A 17,383-nucleotide genomic window follows, 5' to 3' on the forward strand; every position below is an offset into this window, starting at 1 on the left:
CTCACCCTCATGTCATTCCACACCCTTAAGACCTTTGTTCATCTTCACAACACACATTAAGATATTTTTTATAAAACCTGATGGCCCAGTGATGCCTACATTGCTAGCAAGATCATTTCCTTTTCCAATGCCCAGAAAGGTACTAAAAACATATTTAAAATAGTTTATGTGACTACAGTGGTTCAACCTTAGTGTAATGAAGCAATGAAAATACTTTTTGTGTGGCAAAAAACAAAATAATGACTATTCAACATCTCGTGATGGATGACACTGCTTCATGAAGCTTCGAAGCTTTATTAATCTTTCAGTTCAAATCAGAGCATATCAAACTGCCAAAGTCACATGATTTCAGTAAATGAGGCTTCGTTACGTCATAAGTGTTTTGAAATTTCAATGGTTCATGTGACTTTTGCAGTTTGATACACGTTCTGAGCAAATGATTTGAAACAAAAGTTTCGTAAAGCTTCTAAGCTTCATGAAGCACTGTTTTGAGACCGCCCATCACTAGATATGGTGATGGGGGGGGGGGGGGGGGGGGGTTGGCAAAAAAAGTATTCTCGTTGCTTTATAATATTTAGGTTGAACAACTGTAGTCACATTAATTGTTTTAAATGTTTTAGAGGCTTTCTGGGCATTGAAAAAAGAAATGATCTTGCTAGAAATGCAGGCTTCACTGAGCCACATCTTAATGTGTGTTGTGAGGATGAACGAAGATCTTACGGGTGTGGAACGACATAAGTAATTATTGACTTAATTTTCATTTTTGGGTGAACTAATCCTTTAAAACCACAAAGACATTTTCAGATAGAAAGAATAGACCAATATTGCCAAACAAGTCATACAAAAAAAAGTGCTGCATGACTGACCGGAAGGAGCCGCGCACTTGCTGAAGTCATACAAACTTTCCATCAAACAGATAAAAATCAACCAAATAACAATTATGCTCCAGATGAAGTTCAATCCCAGGATTCAAAGTGTGACTAGAAATATTGAAAAGAGCAAAGAGGACAATACATTAGTTATATTACAAAACATAATAATACTTTCAGAAACAAATAGGGGGAGGACAGATACAGTTAGTGACAGATACAGGGATGAGAGGTACAGTCAGAGAGAGACAGAGGGATGGGAGGTACAGTCAAAGGCAGATAGAGAACAATTAAAGGAAGACGCAATCTTGGTGTGTGTGTATCCTTACATTTCAGAAATTCCATTGGAATTTGCACAGAAGAGTGGCAACATGTGGGTTGACTGCCACACATTTTCTTCTGTAGCACTTGTCCTGTTTTTATTTCGATGGCACTTTTCCCTTGGCTTTGGATCCTCTCTCTGGATTTATGCCCACAAAGCACCTAAAGGGTCATGAAACAGACAATATGTTATTAAGATCGGTTTTAGGACCTCCAAGAAAGATGGAGATGTCCACTAATAAAAAAAAAAAAACATGTTTTTTTTCAGATTTTTACATTTACATTATAAAAATTACAGCATTATTTTACAGCCGCGGACTGTTTTTTAATAATACAGCATATTTCTGTAAACTGCAATGCATTCTGGGGTCACGTGAAGTCAGATTATATTTGTAAGGATAAGTATTGCTGTTTTCATAGACAGCAGGGTGTATTTTACAAACTGTAAATTAATGGTTTTGCTAGTACTTATGTGCAGGCCCGTCGCAACAAGGCAGGCAAACCAAGCAATTGCTTGGGGCCCCGAGCTGACCTGGGGCCCCAAGACAACGACTGGTTAAGAATAAAATGCAACGACACTGTGTGAGCGCCCCTTTGATCGTCAATGCAGTAACGTGTAATGACACTGTTATCGGGATCCCCCTCAAGGTGGCCCCTCTCAGTAGTCGCTGAAAGCAGCCAGCCAACCAAGTCAAGTGATCTCTGCTTTTTTTTTTTTTTTCGAACGGAAGGAATATGGTTACTGTAATATGTTTTTTTTTTTTTTTAACGGGATAAGGAAAACGCAGATCAGAAATCGCAGACTGCAAGGAGTCAGCAGTGTTTTGATTTGAGGGCTCAGGCAAACATAAAGAGAACGTCGTGGCGTTTCGATTGCAAGAATCGCGGAATCCAGTCATAAAAACGGAATTTACAGTTTAACGCAGAATGACACGTAATTTGCCAAATTTTGAATGAATGAATGAAAAATAGGTCATTGCGCTTACATCAAACCACGATACGGACTAATATCTGTAAATATTAAGCAGGAACAATCTGTTTAAATATGAATCCTGCATGTTCTGCGTGTCTCTGTTAATGAAAGGAGCAGAAGCGCATCTTCCTTGAAGACGCACTGAAGCGCGCGTGACGCTCGCGGTGATTTCAGTCTCGCGTCTGATGTCTCACTAAATAAGGATGTGAACACATGAACAACATCTACAGAACTGCTCTTAACAAAAACTTTAGTTTGCCTAATTTTAAATAATTAAAAGACAAATTAATGTTTGGTGATTAATGTGCATCTCAGAAAATGCTTTATTTAAAAACCCACCTGAATGGCACTTAAGTGCACTTAATTCATCTGTCAACTTTATTGTCATTGTTCAAAGTACAAGTACAGACAGAGAAACAATTATTAATAATTAAATGTTTTTTTTTATGTATGCATTGCATTCTATGCATTTAAAAAAAAAATCTAAAAAAGGAAACTTAGGAAAGGAAACTTCATTTAACGCACCCCCCGGGGCTGGTAATAGCGACCTCTTTCAATATGCTAACAGTGAAATGGTAAAACGTACTTCACAGGTAATTTCAGATTTTTGTTTCAATTATTTCCCAGCTACACCATCAACTTCATCCTCAACATCAACAGATGCATCACTTCTCAGTGCTGATGTTTCCTCTATAAAGCACAAGGTACCACAAGCTCTATAATTATAGCTGATATCCTGCACAGCCCAGAGTTTAAACTAAGTATGTGCTGTCATATTATTAGAAGAAAAAAAAACAGTGCAAATCACTATTGAATTCCCACCAAACTATTTTTTCAAGCAGTATTTACTGTAAACTTTTTTTAATTTAAATAAAGTGCGGGTGAACTTAAACTGTATGGCTATGCTGTGGTTCCTGTAGGCTTTGCGTGCGGGGGGGGGGGGGGGGGGGGCGGTTTGTCGGGGGGCCTCTATATCCATTTTGCTTGGGGCTGTCAGGTATTGGTAAGGGAGGAACTCAGGTGCAGACAGGGATTCTCAAACAAAGGGTTTATTACAAAAAGGGGAAAACAAAACCCACGAGGGGGAAAACACGGAGCAAGGTAAAGACTAAATAACTAAAACAGGACTGGACTGACAAGATAAACAAGGACTCTAAATACTAACTATAAACACTCACGGTAATACAAGGACTTCAGCGGGTACAGCACAATCTCACACACAATCACAATTGTAGGACACAGTTGAGGTACAATCACAATGACATCAGAGGTACACAAATCACAATGAACCGACGCAAGACAGAGCACACTTGGAGACCTAAATAGGGGAAACAATCAAGACATGACAGGTGGCACAGATGGGACAATCAAGACACGACTAGGTTAACAAGGGGGGCGGGGCAAGGGAACGAGACAACACAAGCACATGGCCCAAAGGCAAGGCCATATGCTTGTACACAAAACACGGGTCTGTCATGATCCTGCCTCAAGACTAGGAAAAATCAAGGACACGAGGGCAGAATCATGACAGGGGCCCCCAAATTCCTTCAAACGGCCCTGCTTATGTGTGTTTAAAAAATAAGCATTATATGTTTGAAAGCACTGAATATTTCTGATAATATGACCTGCGCTCGGCGCATCCAATCTGGCTAATCGCCAGTCAAAGCACGAAAGCGTATTTAAATTCAGCAGTTGATGACGTGACGCACTCAAAGTTCTAATCATAGTATCAAACCGTTGTGATCGTACGCTTCAGGAACCAGCCAAGACTGATCACACCGGTGTGATCATATGCATTAAAGGGTTAGCAGTTTATTGGTTTACTCCGACAATGCTTCCAGTGCTCCTTCCACAATTTAGTTAACAAACCTAAAATAAGTGAGAGCAGCAGCTAAATATCCTCTCATATTTTAATGACAACCAACAAGAGGATTTGTGACTCACCAAGAAGTGTCTTCAAATTGGATAGATAGATGGATACTTTCTTCCGCATACTGGCATAACGTCAGAGAATATTCTGGTATCGCTCAAGCAAAAGCCATTCATATCATATCGATATCTGCTAGTTAGCTGTGAAAGCTGAGACTTTATAAGAAATCACAAGTTTAAATTTATTCTTATTAAGTTTTAACTTATATTTCATTTTATACCATAAACTAAATAGTGTTATGAGCACAATATGTACAGTGAGTACTTTGACTGTCAGGATTACTGATGGAGCTAAACCATCACACAACGTTACTTATTTACAAACAGTGCTTTAAGTGCTTCCTAATTCGTCACACTGAGAGCAGAGACTTGAAATTAACAAGTGATAACCGCATGCGTCGTTTTTGCCGCTGACATTGCTGCAGTTCAGATGCAAGCTAATGAAGTAATGCAGTAGCTCTTTCAGGTAGAGTGACCAGACGTCCCCAAAAACCCGAAACCCGAATCTGGCCCTAATTGTCCTGAAAATTATACTAAAGCAAAATCTTGAGTAGTTATTGTCTGATAAACATTAAAAACTGTCTGCGGAGGTTGAGTCGTCCTGCAACCAGCCCCCGCCGGCTGCTCATTGGCTGCAGCATCTCTTTTCTATAAGTTCTGAAAAAAATACCGTAGGCGGCTAGGCACGAATTTAGATATTCATTTATCTGATTATTCTATATACACAAAGACAATACAACCTTTTTTGTCCCCTTTTTGTTTTAAATCTTGATGAAGAGAGCACAAGTTGCTGCAGCTGCGAGGAGGACAGTGATACACGCGTACAGGAGTGATTGACAGTTCGCTGTGTACCGGCACCTCTTTTGGACCACTTAAAGCACTGTTTACAAAGATCAAGTTTATCATCACTTGATTAAACGAATTTAATCAATTTTCATAAAACTGTGAACTGATTATATGTATTATTATTATTATTATTATTATTATTCACATTTAGTAAATTGCAAACAGAATAAGGAAAGCCTTTAGAAAGCTGAAGAATGCTGTTCTCTGCATTTCCAAGTGACAAGACTATACCTCCACAGACTAATGTTGTAAAGGTAATTTTTATAACAATTTAATTAATTAATGACCTTATTACATGTTTTTGTAGTTTTTGTCACGCGCTATATGAATGTAAGGAATTATTAATTATTATTATTTAAATATAACCAGTTTCTTCAGTCAATCATAATACTATAGACTGCATTTACAATGATTTACCCAGGCTGTATAATGCTGATCTTCTACTGTATATGTCTTTACACAAAAACTACATAATGTAAATAACCTAGAAATGAAAAACCCAGGAACTGCAATAACAGCTGCAATACCATGGCACTTTTTTATTATTGCACTTGATGTTGTAATAATGATTATTAATATTGATTAGTAGAAAGTTTTTTTTTTTTTTTTTTTTTGTTGAGGGGAGCATCTCATATTCTGTTCTGTGTTAAACATAACTATACTTTGACACTTTGTTGTACATAAACTGCACTTACACTCCAAACATTCCTATATATTAACAAATATAGAAAAATTAACAACTTTCAAAATCAGTGTTTTCTGCATGGGTGTGTGTAATGTGCATTGTAGAACAAAGTGTCAAGAATTTTCAAGTTTTTTTAACATTATTTTATTCATTAATTGAATAAAATAGAAAATCTTGAGGGAAGCGGTGGAGAATTAGTCTTTATTGGTCGTCACAACTAAACCAGTCTATTCCCAGGGAAACCTAGCACTAAAAACTGAACTGAAATATGTAATATGTGTGTGCACTTGTATATATTATAGAGGGTGGAGGGGGGAGTGCAGTGGATAAGACACATGCCTTTGGTGTGAGAGACCTGGGTTCGAATCCACTGTGAGACACCAATGTGTCCTTGCTATTATTCATCTATTGTTGTTCATTTATTTATGGTATTATTCATATTATACATATAATTTGTGCTATAATCTATTATATCACGTATGTTATTGTGCTGTTGTACTCACTTTTTATATTATTCACTTTACTTCAAGTTGTACAACATATACTATTTAATATAACATATCACTTTTACTATATTTTACTGTGTGCTGTATTACTGCATGATATTTTAATTTTCACTAGATCCATAAAGGCTTATCAGTTGCTTTGCTGTTATCTGTTGTGGAGTTTATCTGTAGGCTATAGAGTGCTATCAAATAAAAAGCAGACTACAAGTGTGTCATTTTTGGTTTTGTATTTGCTGGTTGTATTCAATTTTCTCCATGATGGTAAATTATTAGTGTTTAAAGATGTATTTTTCGATTTACTTCTAAATGAGCTACATTCTGACCTGAAGCACAATAGAAAGAGAAAGACAAAAAAATGTTGGAATTTAACACAGAGAAAGCAATAAACCAACTAAATTTAATTTAATGTACATTCAAATTACATTAGATGCATATGTCATAGTTATAGACTACTTCATTCACATTAGAATTGTAAATAAAAATCAACAAGTGAGACAAAAGTGAGCGTTCACAATTTCTTACGAAAATTTATAATTTTCCAAACCTAAAAATCTAACTGGAAGCACAGTTATTTTAACTGCACGTAGATCACAATCCTCTGAAATCGGTTGATAAATGTGAACGTTATCGTGTTTTTTTTTATTCCGAAAAAAAACGCAGCTCCCCCATACTTCCAGGTATTTTTAAAGCAGTCTTGCCCTCACAATCACGGCAGGCACATTGACATATCGCAGCAACGGTTCAAATTGGCCAATGAGGCGTCTAGGTATTTATATGCATACACATCATATAGGTAGACGTCCTATTGGCCGCTGAGATTTGTGGCCGCCATTTTGAACCGGTCGTACTCATAATTTCATTGCGTAGCAGCAGTTAACATTACTATCATACTATTGGTTGTATTTTGTCCTTAAATCCAGAGAATTGAGAAGAAGCAAATATCTTTGATAGTACTGTACTGAAATCGTAGCTATCTATAGTTAGCTAGGCTATGTATCTCCCTCTCTCCACTCCCTCTGTTTTCCACATAACTTACTATTCAGATCAGAAAGAAGTTTGAAAGCACTTCTTTCGATACTTACTTTTAGCGTTAGGTAACATTAAGTGCCTATTACCAAAACAATCCAATCTGAAGTTAATGCATACATTGTTCGACCGGACAAAATAACTTTTATTTGTGTTTATGCATGTGATATCAGGAAGTAATGTATATTAAGGTTACTTTGTTTTTATTTTCTCTGTGTATTTGAGTACTATGTAAAGCGCTAAACAAATATGTATTATTTTTATTATTATTATAAGTAGGGATGCACCGAAATTTCGGCCACCGAAAATTTTCGGCCGAAAATGGCCTTTTCGGTTTTCGGCCGATAGACTTTTATCACCGAAACAACACAGCCGAAATGTTGTAATGACGCAAACAGAAACCGCGACCTGCACATGCACCTGCATAGCGCAGACCACGAGCTCCACGCGACATTCACTTAACACCAGTGAGAACATTCTCTCTCTTCGTATTCCTTTATTCGCAGTACTAAAACGTCTCCTAACAAAGAGATTAAGACAGACCACGAAGTGAAAACAAAGAAAAGTACAGTCTTATAGAGTCTGTTAGCACACGTCTCACTGAGCTCTTTTCGGATCCTCTGCACTTCATCGCGAATGTGCTTGATCCGCGTTATAAAGACCATTACTTGGATGTGGAAATAAGGCAGCGCGCACGAGAAATGATCCAGGCCACGCTGGATGCGGAGAACCCGCGTGGAGACGGAGAAGTGCCAAGCGCAGGAGACTGAGATCAGAGCGCAGAAAAAAAGACTCATCTCTGCACCAAATGAGGGGCATGCACCATCGTTGTCTGATATGTTCAGTGGAATTCTGCAAGAAAGTGCCTCAAATAATAATAAAACGTTGGCTATTTTGTTCTTAGGCTACTATATATATATATATATATATATATATATATATATATATATATATATATATATATATATATATATATATATATATACACACACACACACACACACAAACATATATACATACATAATATCAGATTGTAGCCATATTTATGCTAGATTTTCTGCTAGATTTCTGCTTTAATTTGATAAAAATGTTTATTTATGCCCTGGCCCTATTTAAATACACTCTCTCAAATATTTCTCAAATGTCAGGCAGATGACAAGCTCAACTGCTCAACAGCTAGATGGTCTGAAGTCCCCATCCCCAGAAGTGATAACAGTCTTACCTACTGGAGAAGTAATGCACTTTCTAGTCCTACATAGAAAATTTTCAAATACACTTCACCTAAATGCACTTTGTTTTTATGAGAGAACAGTTCATTTTAAAACCTTTCTGCAGGCCAGTAGGCCTGTACATTATTATTAAATATACACATGAGTGGGATAAATTTTTAGTTTGAATTTTATTTTATACTGTGCATTGTTGCAATGTGCTTAATAAATATTTGCATCATTTGTAATTATGTATTTTTATGTTTTTTTTTTTTTAAATGTAATTGTAATTATCTTTGAAACTTTAATATTAATTTATGCAATTGCAATGTCTTAATTTTAGTAAAGTTAGTACATGGTCATAGCAATAAATGCAATGGTACTAATAATTGGCATAATTTCTTTCGGTGTTTCGGTTTTCGGCCTTGGTTTTCTCTTTTTCGGTTTTCGGTTTCGGCCAAGAATTTTCATTTCGGTGCATCCCTAATTATAAGGTGCTGAGAGCTGCAGAGAGGGTTATCCGCCAAGCTTCAGCAATAGGGCTTGGGAGCCGAGTTGCATTCTGGGACGTGGTGGCCATGTTGATGGCTCACGAATGTAAACATACAGCTAGTCGAACGAGATGAAGCAGAGTTGGGAGAAAGAAAAAAGTTGTGGGATTTACAGTGATACAGTTCTGGATCTAGACTGGAGCTTGTGTAAATCTGTCACGCTGTCAGTCTCTGTTTTCCTGGGTGTCCACTAGTGAGCTCACTTCTCCTTAAGCACTTCACCATAGGCACTATAATTCCTCTAGTCTGGTCCTGTCTTCACAGTAATTGCACTCCAGTTAATCGCACCAGGTGCAGGCAATCTATTGTCATTAGTCTCCTTATAAATACCTTGGCTTTCCCTGTTGTTTGTATGGAGTTCTTACCCTTCGTGTTATCAATGTTCTCGTCTCCCGAGAATTACCCTTGCCTTCTCGTCCTCCGAGTTCCCGTTCCGTTCCGTTCCTTCCGGTTCCCTCTTTTGTTTTGTTTGTCTCCTTGGACTGTTTATTTTGGATTACCCTTTTTGTTAATAAAATTTACCTGCAATTGGATCTCTCCCTCTCCTTGTGTTTCTCTGGTGCACGATCGTCACAAAATCCTAGTTACCACGGGATGTAAATCCCGTGGCAAAACATAGAAACAAAATAAAGACATCATTAGCATAGCTGCTGATCCAACAAAGTAAAATTAGTTTAACCCAGGCTAATGAATAAAAATGCACATTTGATCAGATGTAACTACACTCACAGTTTAAGAGATACATTATTCGAATGCTTGGTGAAAGAGATGCGTTTTTAATCTAGATTTAAACCGATAGAGTGTTTCTGAACCCCGAACATTATCAGGAAGGCTATTCCAGAGTTTGGGAGCCAAATGTGAGAAAGCTCTACCTCCTTTAGTGGACTTTGCTATCCTAGGAACTACCAAGTCCATCGTTTTGTGACCTTAGGGAGCGTGATGGGTTGTAGCGTGGTAGAAAGCTAGTTAGGTATGCAGGAGCTAAACCATTTAGGGCCTTATAGGTAAGTAAAGATACTTTGTAACATATATGGAACTTAATAGGTAGCCAGTGCAGTGACTGTAAAATTGGGGTAATATGATCATATTTTCTTGACCTCTTAAGGACTGTAGCTGCTGCATTTTGGACTACCTGTAGCTTGTTTATTGACGAAGCAGGACAACCACCTAGAAGTGCATTACAATAGTCCAGTCCAGAGGTCATAAATGCATGAAGTAGCTTTTCTGCATCAGAAACAGTTAACATATTTCATAGCTTGGCAATGTTTCTAAGATGGAAGAATGCAGTTTTTGTAACATTGGAAATATGATTTTCAAAAAACAAATTGCTGTCTAATATAACACCCAGATTTCTGACTGTAGAGGAAGTAACAGTACATCCGTCTAGTTGCAGATTGTAATCTACAAGATTCTGTGTAGTGTTTTTGGTCCAATAATTAATATCTCTGTCTTATCCGAATTGAATTGGAGAAAATGATTGGTCATCCAATCTTTTACATTTTTAACACACTCTGTTAGCTTAGATAATTGAGAAGTGTCACCTGGTCTCGTTGAGATACATAGCTGAGTATCATCAGCATAACAGTGGAAGCTAATTCCGTATTTTCTAATAATATTACCAAGGGGCAACATGTATATTGAAAATAGAAAGGGACCTAGGACGGATCCTTGTGGCATTCCATATTTTACTGATGATAAATGAGATGACACCCCATTTAAGTAAACAAAATGGTAGCGATCAGACAGGTAGGATCTAAACCATCTTAGAGCCTGCCCTTGAATACTTGTATAGTTTTTTAATCTATCTATGAGTATGTAATGATCTATGGTGTCGAACGCAGCACTAAGATCAAGTAAGACTAGAAATGAGATGCAGCCTTGATCTGACGCAAGGAGCAGGTAATTTATAATTTTAACAAGTGCAGTTTCTGTGCTATGGTGGGGCCTGAAACCTGACTGAAATTCTTCATACAGATCATTTTTATGCAGGACGGTGCTCAATTGAGCAGACACAACTTTTTCTAAAATTTTAGACATAAATGGAAGATTTGAAATAGGCCTATAATTTGCCAGTACACTAGGATCTAGTTTTGGTTTCTTAATAAGAGACTTGATAACCGCCAGCTTGAATGGTTTTGGGATGTGACCTAAAGATAACGACGAGTTAATGATATTGAGAAGCGGTTCTTCGGCTACAGTTATAAGCTCTTTCAGTAATTCAGTGGGTACAGGATCTAATAAACATGTTGTTGGTTTAGATACAGTGATAAGTTTATTTACTTCTTCCTGTCCTATAGTTGTAAAGCACTGCAGTTTATCTTTGGGTGCGATGGATGAAACTGAAGTGTTAGATGCTGTAGAATCTACATTCACTACTGTATTTCTAATGTTATCTATTTTATCAGTGAAGAAATTCATAAAGTCATTACTGTTTAACGTTGGTGGAATATTCGAATCAGGTGGCGTCTGGTAATTTGTTAATTTAGCCACTGTGCTAAATAAAAACCTTGGATTGTTTTGGTTATTTTCAATGAGGTTGTGTATATGCTCTGCCCTAGCAGTTTTTAGAGCCTGTCTATAGCTGGGCATACTGTTTTTCGATGCAATTCTAAAAACTTCCAAGTTAGTTTTTCTCCATTTGCGTTCAAGACTACGAGTTTCTTTCTTGAGAGAGTGAGTATTACTGTTATACCATGGTACAGTACGTTTTTCTCTAACCTTTTTCAATTTGATGTGGGCAATTTTCTAAGGTATTAGAGAAAATAGTGCCCAAGTTGTCAGTCATTTCGTCTAATTCATGTGTATTTTTGGGTACAAATAGCAGTTAACATAGATCAGGCAGGTTATTTGCGAAGATATCTTCGGCTACCTTGTTTGTTTTGTGAGCCGTTACAATTCAGAACAGTTCCGAAGCTACAAGTCATTGGAGTCTCATTTACAGTTCACAAATGAATGGGTTTAGGAGGTGCAGATCATAAAGCCGGCAGACAGTATAGTAATACAGTAATCAGTACAACGGTAAGCTGCACTACACCTAGCTGCTAGTTTAATAACCGTTAGTGCTAACAACCATTCACACATGTACTTTTAACTATGTGTTTCAAAAGTGTAGTTAGTAGCTGTCAACCCTGCCGGTTTTTTTTCCGGGGTACTCACGTATTTGAGCTCTTTGTCACGGTGTCTGGTCTGTGTTTCCCTGGGTGTCCACTAGTGGTCTCACTTTCCTATAGGCACCTCACCGCAGGCACTACATTTCCCACAAAGCCTTGTCCCTTCATCACGGTAATTGCACACCTGTTAATTGCACTCAGGTGTCTACACTTTCATCGTCTTTATCCTGTCTTTTTAAACCGGTCTGTTTTCTGTCTGTGTGATGTAGTCCTTATTTTCTGTCACCAAGTTTCCTCGCGGTCCCTTGTGGTTCTAGTTTCTAGTTTCTTGTTTGTTTCATGCTCTGACTGCTTACCTGGATATTGACCTTGTTTACTGGATTATGATTTTTGGATTACCCAATAAACACACACTGCTCTTGGATCTCTCGTCTCCTGTGTCCCATTCGTAACACTCTTTTCCCGCTGTCTTCACGTTTTAGTATTTCCCTGTAAAATATCCCGTTATTCCTTCCATCGCACCTGTCAGTCTCTGTAACATTACTGTTGTCCTGTTGCTACCCCTTGCCCTTCCAGCAAAAAAGATGTTTTCAAAGCATCGTTTTGCTTACTTGAAAGCAGAGTCAGTGACATTTTCCCATATTTTGGATGAGTAACCCAAGAAATGTCCCTAATTTTCAATGTTTAATGTTGACTTAAGCTCAACATTATGGTCTCCGTGGTCACGCCTCCAAGCAGGAAAACGGTGGAAAATTTATCCATGCTCATTTTATTTTCCTCATGGCGATTATGTGTTACGCTAAAAACCCCACAATACAGCAACGGTTTACCATGGTTGAAATAGATTTTTAATTAATCAAATTAAGACACACGGCTGACAGGGGGTACATCTAAACACTGCACAGTAGTCCGACTAGCAGTAAAGGAGGCCATCAACATGGCGGTCACCCCAAGTAATGACGTCACGACGACCAAGCCTTATATAACCTCCTAAGGTGTCAACAGTCACACACATTGTGCAGGAGGAGATTGGGACAGAGGATGTTTTCCTTCTTGGGGAGCACATTGAGGAGACCCAGTTTTGCATTGACAACCATCAGTCTGATTTGTTGTCACTGGTTGTGTCCGTGTTTCTAAAGATAAGGCTCCTCCACCATGTTGCTAAACTCGCCTGTCTTGAATTACAGAAGGGTGGCACAAGAAAGAAGCTCTGCAAAACAGTCCACTTTCAGGGGTTTTAGTGTGTGTGTGTGTGTGTGTGAGAGAGAGAGAGAGAGAGAGAGATTTGTTTTTGATTTTTCAATCATCTTTATTTATCAAAAATATTCACATAAAAACAATTGTAAATCTCGTTACAAATTTATTTTAGTGGAGTGCAAAATGAAGTTCATTCTCAATGACAGAACACAATGCTCCTCTGTGACAACATATTCCTTCAAAAACATTTAAAGAATCCATTGCTTTGTAAAAAACGAAAATCAATTACAATCCTTGATTTGATCATTGCTGCAAACACCCTTTCAACATTGTATTCACTTTTTTGCTCAATTTGATCTCTTCTACTGATATAAATCACCATTTTGGCTTTACCCAAAATAAAATTCAACAAATGACACTCATGCTTTCGCCTTTGAACATATTTAAAACCTAAAATAAAAGTTTGTACATAAAACTCCTCATTAAAACAACTAAAAAGATTCTGCAAACTATCAAATAAAGGTTTTAGTCTTGAACAGTACAGAAAGGTGTGAAAAACTGTTTCTCTCTGGCAACAAAAAGGACATTTTTTTGCCAATATCTGGATTTAAAACAGAAATAAAAGCATTAACGGCAATAATGCCGTGTAAAATTCGCCATTTTAAATCTCCATCTCTTTTAGCTAATGGTGGCTTATACAATGCTCTCCACTCTGGTCTGACATCATCACTCATCTTAAGAACAGTACATTTACATTTACATTTAATCATTTAGCAGACGCTTTTATCCAAAGCGACTTACAAATGAGAACAATAGAAGCAGTCAGGTCAACAAGAGAACAACAACAGTATACAAGTGCCATGACAAGTCTCAGTTAGTCTAGTATAGAACGCATAGCCAGGTAGATTTTATTTTAATTTTTTTTTTTATATTAAATGAAAAAGACAAGAAAAGGAAAAGTACTGGTGTTAGTAGGTTAAGTGCAGGCGAAAAAGATGAGTCTTTAGATGTTTCTTGAAAATGAGTAAAGACTCAGCTGTACGAATTGAGATTGGGAGGTCATTCCACCAGCTGGTCACAGTCCAGGAAAAGGTCCGTGAGAGTGATTTTGAATTTCTTTGGGATGACACCACAAGGCGTTGTTCACTTGCAGAGCGCAAACTTCTGGAGGGCACATAGGATTTAACCAGAGAGTTTAGGTAAGTTGGTGCCGTGCCAGTGGTCGTCTTGTAGGCAAGCATCAGTACCTTGAATTTGATGCGAGCAGCTACTGGTAGCCAGTGTAACCTGATGAGGAGGGGAGTAACATGAGCTTTTTATGGCTCATTGAAGACAACCCTCGCTGCTGCATTCTGGATCATTTGCAGAGGTTTGACAGTACATGCAGGAAGGCCCGCCAGGAGAGCATTACAATAGTCCAGTCTGGAGAGAACAAGAGCTTGGACAAGAAGTTGGGTTGCTTGCTCTGACAGGAAGGGTCTAATCTTCCTAATGTTGTATAAGGCAAACCTGCAGGACCGGGTCATTGTAGCAATGTGGTCAGTGAAGCTTAACTGATGATCCATCACAACTCCTAGGTTTCTGGCTGTCCTCGAAGGAGTTATGGTTGACGAGCCCAGCTGTATAGAGAAGTTGTGATGAATCAATGGGTTAGCTGGAATCACCAGGAGTTCAGTCTTTGTAAGGTTAAGCTGAAGGTGATGGTCATTCATCCAGCTAGAAATGTCACTCAGACAGGCTGAAATGCGAGCAGCTACCGTCGGGTCATCAGGCTGGAATGAGAAGTAGAGTTGAGTGTCATCAGCATAGCAGTGATAAGAAAAGCTATGCTTCTGAATGACAGATCCTAAAGATGTCATGTAGATGGAGAAGAGAAGTGGTCCAAGTACTGAGCCTTGAGGAACCCCAGTAGCAAGGTGGTGTGACTTTGAAACATCACCCCTCCAAGACACACTGAAGGATCTGTCAGACAGGTAGGACTTAACCCACAGGAGAGCAGTTCCAGAAATGGACATGGTGTGTCAACTCTTTCATGTAGCTCTTTCTTGTTTAAAGATTTTACGCAAGCTTTGTAAAACATTTTTCCATTGCTTTCACACAAATCTGTCAACTTTTCAGATTTTAGAAAAATTCCTGCATATTCACCTAAATTTGGTTAAAGAGACAGATTTGGAAACGGATCCCTCTCGTTAGGGATAACTTCCCCTTCACAGTAATCTTGAAGCATTGTTTTCTCTTCAGTTGGAAAGGCAGAGTACAGTTTTTTTTAACACTTGTGCCACAATTCGAACAGATTTAACCCCCAATAAAACAGCTACCTCTTCAGCTTTTTCAAAGCTTGGACCAGACACTTTAATTAAACACCAAAGGGTTGTGATCTTAGATTTAATAAAGTCTGCTGATATTGTCCCACACGCTCCTAGAATGTCCAACCGTGATCCATAAATCAGAGGTTCCTTCAACAGCCAAAACAATGATGACGGAGAATCAGTTCTTTTGATTTGAAAGTGGTTCCAGACTTTAAAAATATTATTGTAAAACTGTGGCAATCTGGAGGTGTTGATTTTTCCAGGATTTAACAAGAACAATGATTTGTACAAACATAGTCCTTCAGCGGTCTTTAGAATCGTCTTGGTCAACGGCCTCCAGCTTAAAGTCTCTGGACTAGTGAGGAAACGCTGTATGAACTGTAGCCGGAAAGCTGCAGTCCTGCTCTGCAGATGTACCAGCCCTTGTCCTCCTTCCTCTTTTGGCAAATACAATACATTATGAGGTATCCAATGCATCTTTTCCCAAAAAAAGTATACTAAAAGGGACTGAATTTTAACAATTATCGATACAGGTGGATCAATGCATACCAGTCGGTGCCAAAGAGAAGAGGCTACTAAATTATTAATGATCAGAGGACATCCTCTATATGATAAACCCAATTTTTTTGAACAGTTGTTTCATCTCCTAAAAACACCCCTAAATATCTTAAACCATCTTTTCTCCAACTTAATCCACTTGGGAGTACTGGTACCCTTCTTTCCCACTTTCCTATTAGCACTGCTTCGCTTTTACCCCAATTAATTCTTGCTGAAGATATGCTTTCAGACTCTCTTAATGTTTTTAATAATAAATCCACCTCACTTTGCTTACTAAGTATAATGACCACATCATCAGCGTATGCTGACAAACACAAAGTGCTGTTACAGGCTTGTAAAGATACCCCTTCTAAAACTTCTCAACTTATTTAAAAGTGGTTCTATTGCCAAAGTGTATAGTATTCCTGACAGAGAACACCCTTGTTGTACACCATGGCACACTTTAAAAGGAGCACATAAGCCACCGTTAACCTTCAGTAGACTCTCAATGTCATTATAAAGAATTTTAATATAACCTATAAAATCAGAAATAAAACCAAATGCTTGCAAAGTTTTCCAAAAGTAATCATGTTCTACACGATTGAATGCTTTCTCTTGATCCAAGGAAATCAAACCCATGTCGATTCCCAATATTTGTGACACATCAAATAAGTCTCTTATAAAATAAATATTATCAAAGATTGATCTTCCTGGTACGCAGTACGACTGACCAGAATGGATTACCTCTTCCAAACTTTTCCTAGTCTAGTAGCTAGAACTTTTGAGAGCAATTTATAGTCACAGCACAATAATGATACAGGTCGCCAGTTTTTTATGTCTCTCACATCACCTTTTTTTGGCAGCAGGGTGAGGACTGCCCTTCTACAGCTCAGCGTCAGAAGTCCTCCGACTAGACTGTCGCTGAGAACCGCCAGCAGATCCTCCCCTATCACAGGCCAAAAGGCTTTATAGAACTCAACTGGGATTCCGTCGATCCCAGGAGCCTTGCCGTTCTCCATACTCTAGAGGGCTTCATGCAACTCTTCAAGGCTTATAGCTCTCTTGAGTTCTGCATTAGAGTCCTCAGAGACCTTTGGTAGCTTTTCATAAAAACACTGCTCAACCACATGATCTTCTCTGTGCTCACAACTATAAAGTTTTTCATAAAATCCGTTTGCTCTTTTCCGAATTTCAATAGGGTCTGATTCAAGAGAACCGGTCTCAGAAAACGAAGAATTTTCACTGGGTCATTTTCACATGACCAATGATATTTCCGACGGCCAATATGCATTCCTCCACATTCACTGCGGACACCA

This window comes from Carassius gibelio, chromosome B3 (assembly GCF_023724105.1).
Source record: "Carassius gibelio isolate Cgi1373 ecotype wild population from Czech Republic chromosome B3, carGib1.2-hapl.c, whole genome shotgun sequence".
Lineage (NCBI taxonomy): Eukaryota > Metazoa > Chordata > Actinopteri > Cypriniformes > Cyprinidae > Carassius > Carassius gibelio.